This window comes from Paralichthys olivaceus, chromosome 9 (assembly GCF_024713975.1).
Source record: "Paralichthys olivaceus isolate ysfri-2021 chromosome 9, ASM2471397v2, whole genome shotgun sequence".
NCBI lineage: Eukaryota > Metazoa > Chordata > Actinopteri > Pleuronectiformes > Paralichthyidae > Paralichthys > Paralichthys olivaceus.
In genome coordinates this window covers 5,109,087-5,118,941 of record NC_091101.1, presented here as the reverse complement: position 1 = coordinate 5,118,941, position 9,855 = coordinate 5,109,087, and positions in this window count along the sequence as shown.

The window sequence follows — 9,855 nt, the reverse complement described above, 5'->3', positions numbered from 1 at the left end:
TATAGTGAAAGGCAGTGAGCAGATATGTAACTGTATGTTTGAAATGAAAATACAATTTTAATTTGCTGGTCTTGGAGTTGTGTCCAGTGTTTAATCCTAAAACCTGTAAAGCTCTTCAGATTTTGTCATTTCAGTTTTAAGTAATCTAGTTAGTTCTTCAGCACCAGATATTTCATATTCTGCTTTGTTTGTGCTGCCACATATATAGACACTCATATACTCATACATATATAGAACACAAACATTGTCGAACTGACATCATATAGAAAAAGGTTGGACCCAAATGCAGACAACTTGATTTTGGTAAAAAAATAAAATAATTAATTGTAGCATAGCACGTGTTACTGAAGAGTGAAGACTAGAGAGCAGGCAGGCTGGTGAGCAGGCTGCAGCAAGTGGACGTGAAGAGGACAGCAGACAAGAAAACACAACAACTGCTAAAGAGGCAAAAACAATGAACCAAGATCAAATATTTCAAGCAGCAAATTCACAAGACTCAGCCAGAGAGCAACTGTTCCCCAGAGTGGACAGAACAATCCAGCAGGAGTGACTGCAGACTCCGGGGCTTAAGTGCTGCCATTGATGAGATAGATTAGATTCAGGTGAGTAGCTCTGCAGAGAGAGAGAGAGAGAAGCCACGCCCACCAGCACACAGGAAACACAGAGACGAGGGAAATATACTGAACCCCAAATTGTCCCTGCAACTGTGACGACAGTGTGGGAATGGTGTATGAATATTTCTGTGAGTAGGTGAGGTGAGTGGTCAAAAAGACTGGAAAAGCTTTTCATCAATACATTTACTATTTTCCACTCAAATTACGGAGGGATACTGGAGTAATACAATACTTTGAATGGTTAGGACTAAGAGGCTAACAGCATGTTGCAGCATCAATCTTCTGTCTTCCTGTTTACTTCAGGAACCACTGCTTATCAACCGTCATGCCTACAAGAATCACTTAATGATCTTGTTTATACTGTCAACGTCTCTGAGGGATGGAGTCATCCATCATCACTTCAGCAAGCAGACATTAAAGCTGCAGCAGACGTGCGCTGACTGCCTCTAATGCCAGTGGGAGATTAAACTTTGACCCCTGATGTGGAGACATGCTGTAATGTGAATTCACTAAAGTGTCTGTTATGCATCAAAGAGAGACGAGAGGGGGAGAAGTCAGCATCATGCAGTTTCCATAACTTTTACTATTAAGTATCTACATTCATGTAGTCCTTTCCAAAATCTGCGCTATAGAGGTTTTCTGATATGTATGCTGATATGTGATGATCACATGGTGAAGACAAGTTAGTAATAAATCTTTGTTTCAATCATTTGACTAACATGATTATCAGAAGTCTTTCACTGGCCTCTCATATGCTTCACATCTGACAACAAACAACATCATGTAATTGATCTGGTTTTGTCCCTGCAGCCACAACCAAAAGTGATGCCACAATGAACTGATCACTCTTGCATGATAACAGCAAAATGAAAGGTTAAACCACTAGGGGGAGACAAATACAAGATTTTCAGGTGATGTTAAGTTGTTCTTTAAGTTTAATTGATTACTTGTGCAGTGTTTGCTCTTAAATTAGTACTCAATCAATATGTTAATGTGGACATGTTCGGTCTGACGGTTGAGAATGTTTGCACCAAAGCCCCTGAATATGTTCCTGAGATTTGTCCACAAGGCCACTAGCACGTCTTCTGAGGTCATCGTGACTTTAACGTTCGATCACTCAATTCTAAACAGGTCATCTTTGATCCTAAGTGAAGGTTTTGTGCCAGATTTAATGAAATTCTCTCCAGGCTTTCCTGGCACATTGCATACATCTAGATGTTTATTTCCAAATTTGAAGGAATTATTCATAATAACTGGACAGAAAGACAACAACGAATACTTAATCTTTAAACCACGGGCTACGGCTGCTGCCAGCTTAGAGGAATGAAAATTCAGCAGAACCAGAACAAAAGCAACTGTTTCATTTCAAGTTACCTATTTTCATTCAGAAAGTTGTGAAATGTCAGTGTTGCACCTTCATCATTATTTCTTGTCCCATCAGACTTTTTTTTAACAATGTTGCCACAGATCTCAGGAAGGAACTCGAACCACCATCATCATCATCTTCCCTCACAGCTCCACATCACTGTTAGCACAGTTCTCCACTTCTATCATGAGGGACAACACACACACTCACACCCAAAAAGCAACTGGAACACACACTTAGGTCCCGGTTGAAATGAACAATTCTTGTTCTATCTTCCATTTCCTGTGGGTAAGAAAATAAAGTTCCCCTCGGTTATATTAATAAAAGCAGGAGGGGTTATGTGATTTAGGCTGTTTCACTCAGTTAAGTTTTACATTTAAATTTGTGCCAAGTGCAGCTCTGAAATTAAGGACTTGGTCCCAGCAGTGAATTTTCTTCCCGCAAGTCCTCACGTCCTCAACTTCCACTCAAGCATTAATGCAAAATCATTTTTGATCTTCTTCTACTTACATAAAGTGTTAAATAAATAAATCACATCTGCAGTATGAGCACTGAACTGACAGTCCCTTGTCACAAAGTGTCCTCCAATGCTGGTGGCAGTTTTCTCACAGTGCCATCACCATTAAATGCATATTGGGGAAAGACGACTGTGTAGCTCGGCAGTTTGATAAACGCTCCTTCTGACACTCCATCAGTTTAATTGTGTGTTTATTTTTACCTCAGGCACTTTCAGAACTTAGACTCACTTCAAACTTCATCACAATAACAGTATGATTGTGTGTAGTGGTATTGGCTATGGTTGTGTGTGTGTGTGTGTGTGTGTGTGTGTGTAGACGTCTGTCCAATGAAGTGAAACCTTTTGATTATGTATATACTGAATGTGTGAAAGTGTGTGTGTGGCAAACATTCAGTATTTTGTTAAGCCTTTGCTGTCCACTGGGCACATGAAGGACATGTAGCCAGCAGGAGCACCACTCAAGTGCTAACAAACAGAACCATTTTGCATCTAATCTTCAAAACACTCACACAAACAGTTTGAACATTAAGTAAACAGATCTGTTGCCCTGGAAACACACAAAGGCACACAGTAGCATTGTCCCAATTCAGCGCCCCATAGTCTGCATCCTCCGAAAGGTGCCGCCTATACCACACAGGCTGAACCTGGTCGACAGGTCATTTTTAAATCCTTATTAATGGAGAAAATACTACATTTGTGTGTCTCTCTCCCAGGTTGCCAGTGATTCAGAAGGGATTCTGGGAAATTCTCATAGCCCTCAGTTTGAAGTGTGGGTCTGAAAAATCTCAGTTTCAAGGTCTGTACACTTTGCCCTCCCCCTTCATCCCAACAAGTATCAGGACAGCCTTCTGGGGCGAAATAGGATTGGGCCTAAGCCTGATGTTTACATTTTAAAGTGTAAACATCAGATGTCTCGTAGCCCGCTGTCAACTTTAACTGTCACCGAAGCACAATGAATGCTGGGATAGGTTGGCCCGTGACGATCCTCTCATTGGAGTCTTCATTGCTCAGGGATGACGGGACACATTTGAAGGACCCTTCAAAATGGGACAATCTAGTCGTGTCGATGAGGCCGCCCCTGAATTGGGACAGTCACACACAGTGAAGACAAAAGTAAGGGAAAAGACTGAGAACTCGTTTTTTCCTAACTGATTCGAAACTGAGTGTGTGAGGACACTTAATAGATAACCATTTTGAAAAGCTGTTTCTTCTAACATATACAATAATTCAATTGAAGGGATAGTAACTGCTTTCTCCTTATTGTTAGTTTACTAAAAATGTAATTCTCATGTATTCCTTGTTAAATTGTTTTCTAGTAGTATAAAATATTATAGTCAGTTGTCTGAGTTTTTCCTTTTAGCCCCCTGGTAAAAACTCATGGGGATTGTCTGAACATGAACACATCTCAGGATGTCATACGGATGGAAACAAAGATGACAAGATTCAAAAGCGTTTGTGTAAATCTGATGATGTAATGTGCTCTTTCTGGAGGTCTTGTCTAAAAACTGCTTATTTCTGTATGTAAGCTCATGTGAAAAAACTCGATTGGCCTGAAAAGTTTAAAAGTTCTATTTTAATTATTGACGTTCTTCTACTCTCGCGCTCTAAATTTGACAATCATGTAAGTCTGTCAGTGAGAAGGTGAGCATGAGATTTACCTCAGCGAGCCTGGCGCTCCAGTGTGACCATACCCACATATCTATGCTGTTGATATACAGGCTGGAACTCACTGAGTCAGAGGAGTGGGAACTGAGATGATATAGTCCCTGACGGAGCTGGAATGAGTTTCTAAAACTTGCAGGACACCGTGATGTTGCAAAACAGCTAGGATCCAATATTTTTCATCCCTCCACCGTCCACTGCACCACTCAGCTGTCAATCACTCAGACACAGTCTCTGGCCTTAAGAAGTTTCTCCGTTATCAACCAGGTTGCCAAGTTTCTGCTATGATAAATAAAATAGAGGTTCTCTATTTGTATTTCTCAATCTGAAGACCACTTCCTTAGTTTGCTTAGTTGCTTAAATGAGCTTACTTTACATCTTTCTGTCCCAGGCCCCTCGTGAAACAGTAACATCGACACGTCCTAAACTATTTTCCCGTGTTTTTAAATGTCACTGTAATGGCTCCTTAATAATTTAGATCTGTAAATAGTTAAGTGTGTCCCGGCAAAATAAACTCACCAGCCATGTGCAGCACTTTGAATCTGATGGATGCAACAAAGAATTTAGGTCATGAAGCTCAATCAATCAATCAATCAATCAATCAGATGTGATGTAAGACCAAGAACCCTTTTAGTCATGAGAGAAATGCCCTAAAATCTGCTGTTTACTGTGCATGCCCCTGTTCTCACAGTGAAGTTCACACTTTAGCACCATTTTTTAGTGTTCAGTGATTTTTTTAATCCCCAAAAAACACCTCTTGCAACTTTCTCTGGCATGTTAACGACATCAGTCAGTAATTTACAGCGTTGTCTTAGAAGGCAGACAGGCAGCGACATCTCTGTCATAATAAATAACTTGGGCCGAGGAAAGAAACAAATCTCCGGAGAGCTCTGCAGAGTTACCTCAGAGTTAAGTCAATTTAAATTTCTGGCGAGGCAAAGTATGAAACTTAAGTTGTCAGGGATTGATGTAAAGTCACGGCCGGTTCCCGCACACTGGGAGGTGAGCAGCTGCACTCGATGACATCGGCTCAAAACGCTCTTTTGTTTCACATCCGTGTCTGCACAAAGAAAAACATCCACAATGAGGTCGGCTCCTGCGATTAGCTGCAGATTATGTGCACCAGACATGGATGCATCAAAAGGTCTGTCATCATGTTCTCAGTGCAACCTTTAATCTTTCCTTTTAAAGCATCATGCAAATCTCCCCCCTCTCAGAACTGATGAGGGGATGATGATGATCTCTCGGCGTGAAGCGCTCCCTTTTTTCCTCCTCACCCAGAGTGTCGGCTAATTAATCAAACCGTCGCGCTGATTGGAAAATCGTTCTCACCTAATGGGATCTCCCATTCATGCAGAGAGTGGCGAGGAACGACAGAGAAGGAGAGGGTAAAGGAAAAGAATCAGGGAAATACAGAGGAACTAAAGGAGAAAAGAAGAAGAAGAAATGGATGATGAGGTAACAATAGAAACGAAAAGAAGAGTCAGGAAGCCGTGCTGTCTTTAGAGGGGATAATTAGGTTAGATGGGATTTAATCAGAAATCAACTTTGCTCATCAACAGCGGGGTTGCGTTTACGTGGAAGTGTTGAAAATCAGAGATTCAAATGCTTAAATGAACTTGATTGTTGTGACTTTTTTCAATTTCATCTTCTACTTTTTTTCAAGGCACGCAGCTTTTCATGCATAATTCTACATCCAGTGTGTCAGGATTACAAAAAGCACCATGAGAAAGATCAGCAAAATCTGTTTTGTACATAGTGAATTTAGGTAAATGGTCTGTATTTATATAACTCTTTTGTAGTTTGGAAGACCGCTCAAAGTTCTTTTCCATTCACACATACATTTGTACAGTGCATCTATTTGTGGCATTTTCTCTATCACACATCACTCACACACTGCCAGCACAGAAGACAATTGGGGTTCAGTTTAAGGACACTTGGAATGGGGGAGACAGGGATCGAGCCGTCAACCTTCTGGTTAGTGGACGACCCACTCTTCCCCCCAAAACAGCATTCACATAAAGATAAGAGGACCAAACTTAAAGGAAAAGGTTTGTTTTCCAAATATCCTCGTTAGTGTGGAGAAGCCGTCACTTTAAAGAAACAGAAACAGATAATCCCTTTATTTTACTAGGAAATATACTCTAACACCATTGTGTACATTGTAACTGGTTAGAAATCTCTTTGTAATTAACTTTCTCTCTCACAATGATAATTAATAGAAATCAGAATTAGTCTGTGCCTCAAATGTCCTCATAAAGTAACACGAGTGAGACCGGTAGCAAACTAAGAACCAGAGCACAGCTGAGCTCAGCACCAGGGACGACGCCTCGTACAGGCTGGGTGATGGATGGCTGTTTGAAGGCTGCTGCTGCAGATAGATGAATTTCCCCCAAGATAATTGTGTTTACCTCAGCTTTAAGATGGTAAACACCAACACAGTACAGAATGTTTATCACAACAAACCACAAAGATGATTTCCCAGAAGAAAAGTTTCAATTATGTCTTATGATCAAAATGTGTCAGTGTTCAGTCTGAGCTGAAGTTTTCTCTTTGTGTCTGACAGCGTGGTGTTGTTGTCTGGTGAAACAAAGTGAAATGGATTATTTATTTCTTCCTTTCCCTCTCTGCCAGTGTCTCCCTTTTCCTCACCCCAGTTTCCCTCCACTTCATCCCATCTTCTTATTCCTTCAGTCGAAGTGTCATTCAGTTACCACTCTCCTCTCTCCCTCTCCTCTCCTCTCTCCCTCTCCTCTCCTCTCCTCTCTCCCTCTCCTCTCATTATGATGCCATTTAATGTGACAAGCCTTTTCCTAGAATAATAATAGTTTAAGCACGCCTCGATCCCCGCAACTACACTTGTCCTACACCATGTTATCTCTCCTCTGTGTGTGTGTCTGTGATGTGCAGATCTGTATGCCCCATCAGCTATTTTAAATGATAGCATGACTCATAATCCTCATGCACACCCAGAATACAAATTGCTTGCACGTGTTATCTCAAGTCCTTTACACGGGGAATTAGTTGTACTCACTTTAAATGAAAAGTCCTCTAATGCCTGAGGATTACAGCATCTTCATGCTCAAGGACATTTCTGTGCAGTAGAGAGAAGTGCATGATTGTGATTGGACACTTGACCTGTCAGTAATCGGAAAGCTGTCTGACCAAACTAAGAATGATCTTTGAGAAAATGTTTCCTGGTGTGATAAAAATATTTATTTCATGGATATAAAGTTTGAAAGAGGGATATTCATTTTTCCATTTGTTTGTCGGTTTACCTTATTGGGAAGGGATGCATCAGTGTCGGAGTGTTTGTTCAGAATAAGAGAGTTTAGCTCAAATTATGTTTCGGCAACACATAAAAATAACATAACAACAATGAAAAACACTCAGCGTGTGACATAGATTTAAGCATGACCACCCAAAGTACAAGATGGTTTCAAGGAATGCAATATGATAAAAGTTTGTTTTAAGCTTTGATTCAAAGGAAGCTACTGACTCAGCCTGCTGTTTTTCCTCTGGCAGGATGTTCCAGATCCTCTGAGCTTATATTTCAAAAAGCTCTGTCCCTCTTTGTCTTCACAGAATTTTGTGTACAGTAAGTCCCCCTTCCCCCGATCACCCGGCCAGAGTGCAATCTGATAAACTCCGGCAGAAAGTTTTACATCCAGCAAATAAAACTTCAAAAACAGAGAGGGAAACTGTACGTCTGCCAAATTCTATGCAAAAGAACGAACATGCTACATCCATCTCACTTAAAGTACTACTGGATAAGCCAAGTGTGCCAAAGAGCTAGTCTGCATCTTGACAGCTAATCTAACTGTAAAATATATTGATTCCCAGCACTAATGGCTCTCTGCACACTATATACTAATAGCACTTTAAACACTTTATTTCCAAATTGATTAAATTTACTACATAACAATCTGGCCACTATCCTAAAATCACTTTACAGCCCAATCCCTTCTATTTTGCACATTCCAGAAAGGACACTAAAGTCCTTCCTCTTCAGTCAGGTTTGGCTATCATTCCCCGTGTCAGTTTCCTGTCAGTAATGGATGTGTAGGGAAGTTTGTCCACAGGTAGGACAACTATAGATGAAGACATATAGATGAAGCACTTATACAAATAAACTAACTGAAAGAGGCAAGTTTATACTATACCAGTAAAACAAGTGTAACTTTGCACAGTACCTATTTCATCTAATGATCTCAGACTGATCATAGCAGCTATAGCTGAATGTAGATTTTGTCTCATGTTGGATTTTTGGACAGTGGTCAAGAGGAATGGTTAAATCACCTGATAACACAATGTACTTAAGGACAAGTGTAAGGTTAAATATGTGAAATGTGTCATTTAACAAATGTTTAAAGTTACTAAATCCACATGGGATCATGTGACCTTACAATGCAATACTGACTACACCAGTGGCTGACTTTGGCACTTTGTCTCTTATAGTTTTTTCATCTTCAGTGTTTTTAGCTTTGACATATTGTGTGCAGTGTGTTCCTTTTTACTTTATTTATTCATTATTGAGATTGTGAGCGACAATGAGAAGTAGCAGTAATTTTCTTTTGTCTTCTATTTAATTATCTTCACTGGATGAGTTTGACGGGTAAATAACAAAGTGTGGAGCCGACCTCACAGAGAACACTCCCTTTCTGCTCTCCAGACTGTTTCAGCTTCGTTCACCTCACTATTTTCATTTTAGGCACAACTTAATATAATTGTTTCCACAGGCAGCTGTTTCCATGCAATCAAAAGCTCTGTTAAAAACTATTATCTTCAACTTTGTCAGCACCAAACAGCAGACACACACATTAGGCAGCTCACTGGTGAACATGGTGGACCGACATTAGAGGGAAGGAGAGAAAGTAAGTATTGCATTTAGATTTTCACACCCATATAAACACTGCTCTAAATGAATGCCAAAGCTGCATGTGTAAATAGTGAATCATCTCTTAGCACGTTAGCCACTTTTTAAAATGATAATGGGAAAAATCCAGGACAAATATTCAGAATGTGTTCCAATAATATTAATAAAATGAATGTATTTAGAGGAGCTAGCCTGCTGCCAACACTTTAATAAAACGTAGACTGTAAATAAAGATGGACGACTCATCTCCACCTCCCACCACTATCCAGAAATGAAGCCAAAATGTCCCAGACGTGACTGCTGCCATCTTACGTGTTTGGAGCCAGTGTCTACGCAGTTTTGACCGGGGGATGGAGCGATAGAGGTCTTGCTGGTACACACACTTAACCAATGTTAGTGTTGTGTTGTCTCAGCTGGTAATCATGACATTTTCATGACATCAAATTAGTAGTGAAACCAAACTTACCGGAAAAAGAACATTTGAACCCTGCAAAAAATGATTATGAAAAATGATTCACTTTGTACACATAGTAATAAGGTTTATGACCGATACTGCAACCAGGGAGCGATATAGATGCTGCAATGTAATCTATCCTTATATACATCATATAGCGAGAGAATATGAGAATGGCTCCTTAGATTAGGCTGGTTTAGACATAACTACCATTAGCTCCTGCTGCTGTGGTAACTCTGCAGTAAGATACCAGTAATTTAATTAAGTGGATACATTATGAAGTTGTGCCATTAGATTAGATCCTAATTTTCAAAAGCCTTGGAACCCAGGTGCCATAGAATTAAAACATACATGCAAAAATCTATT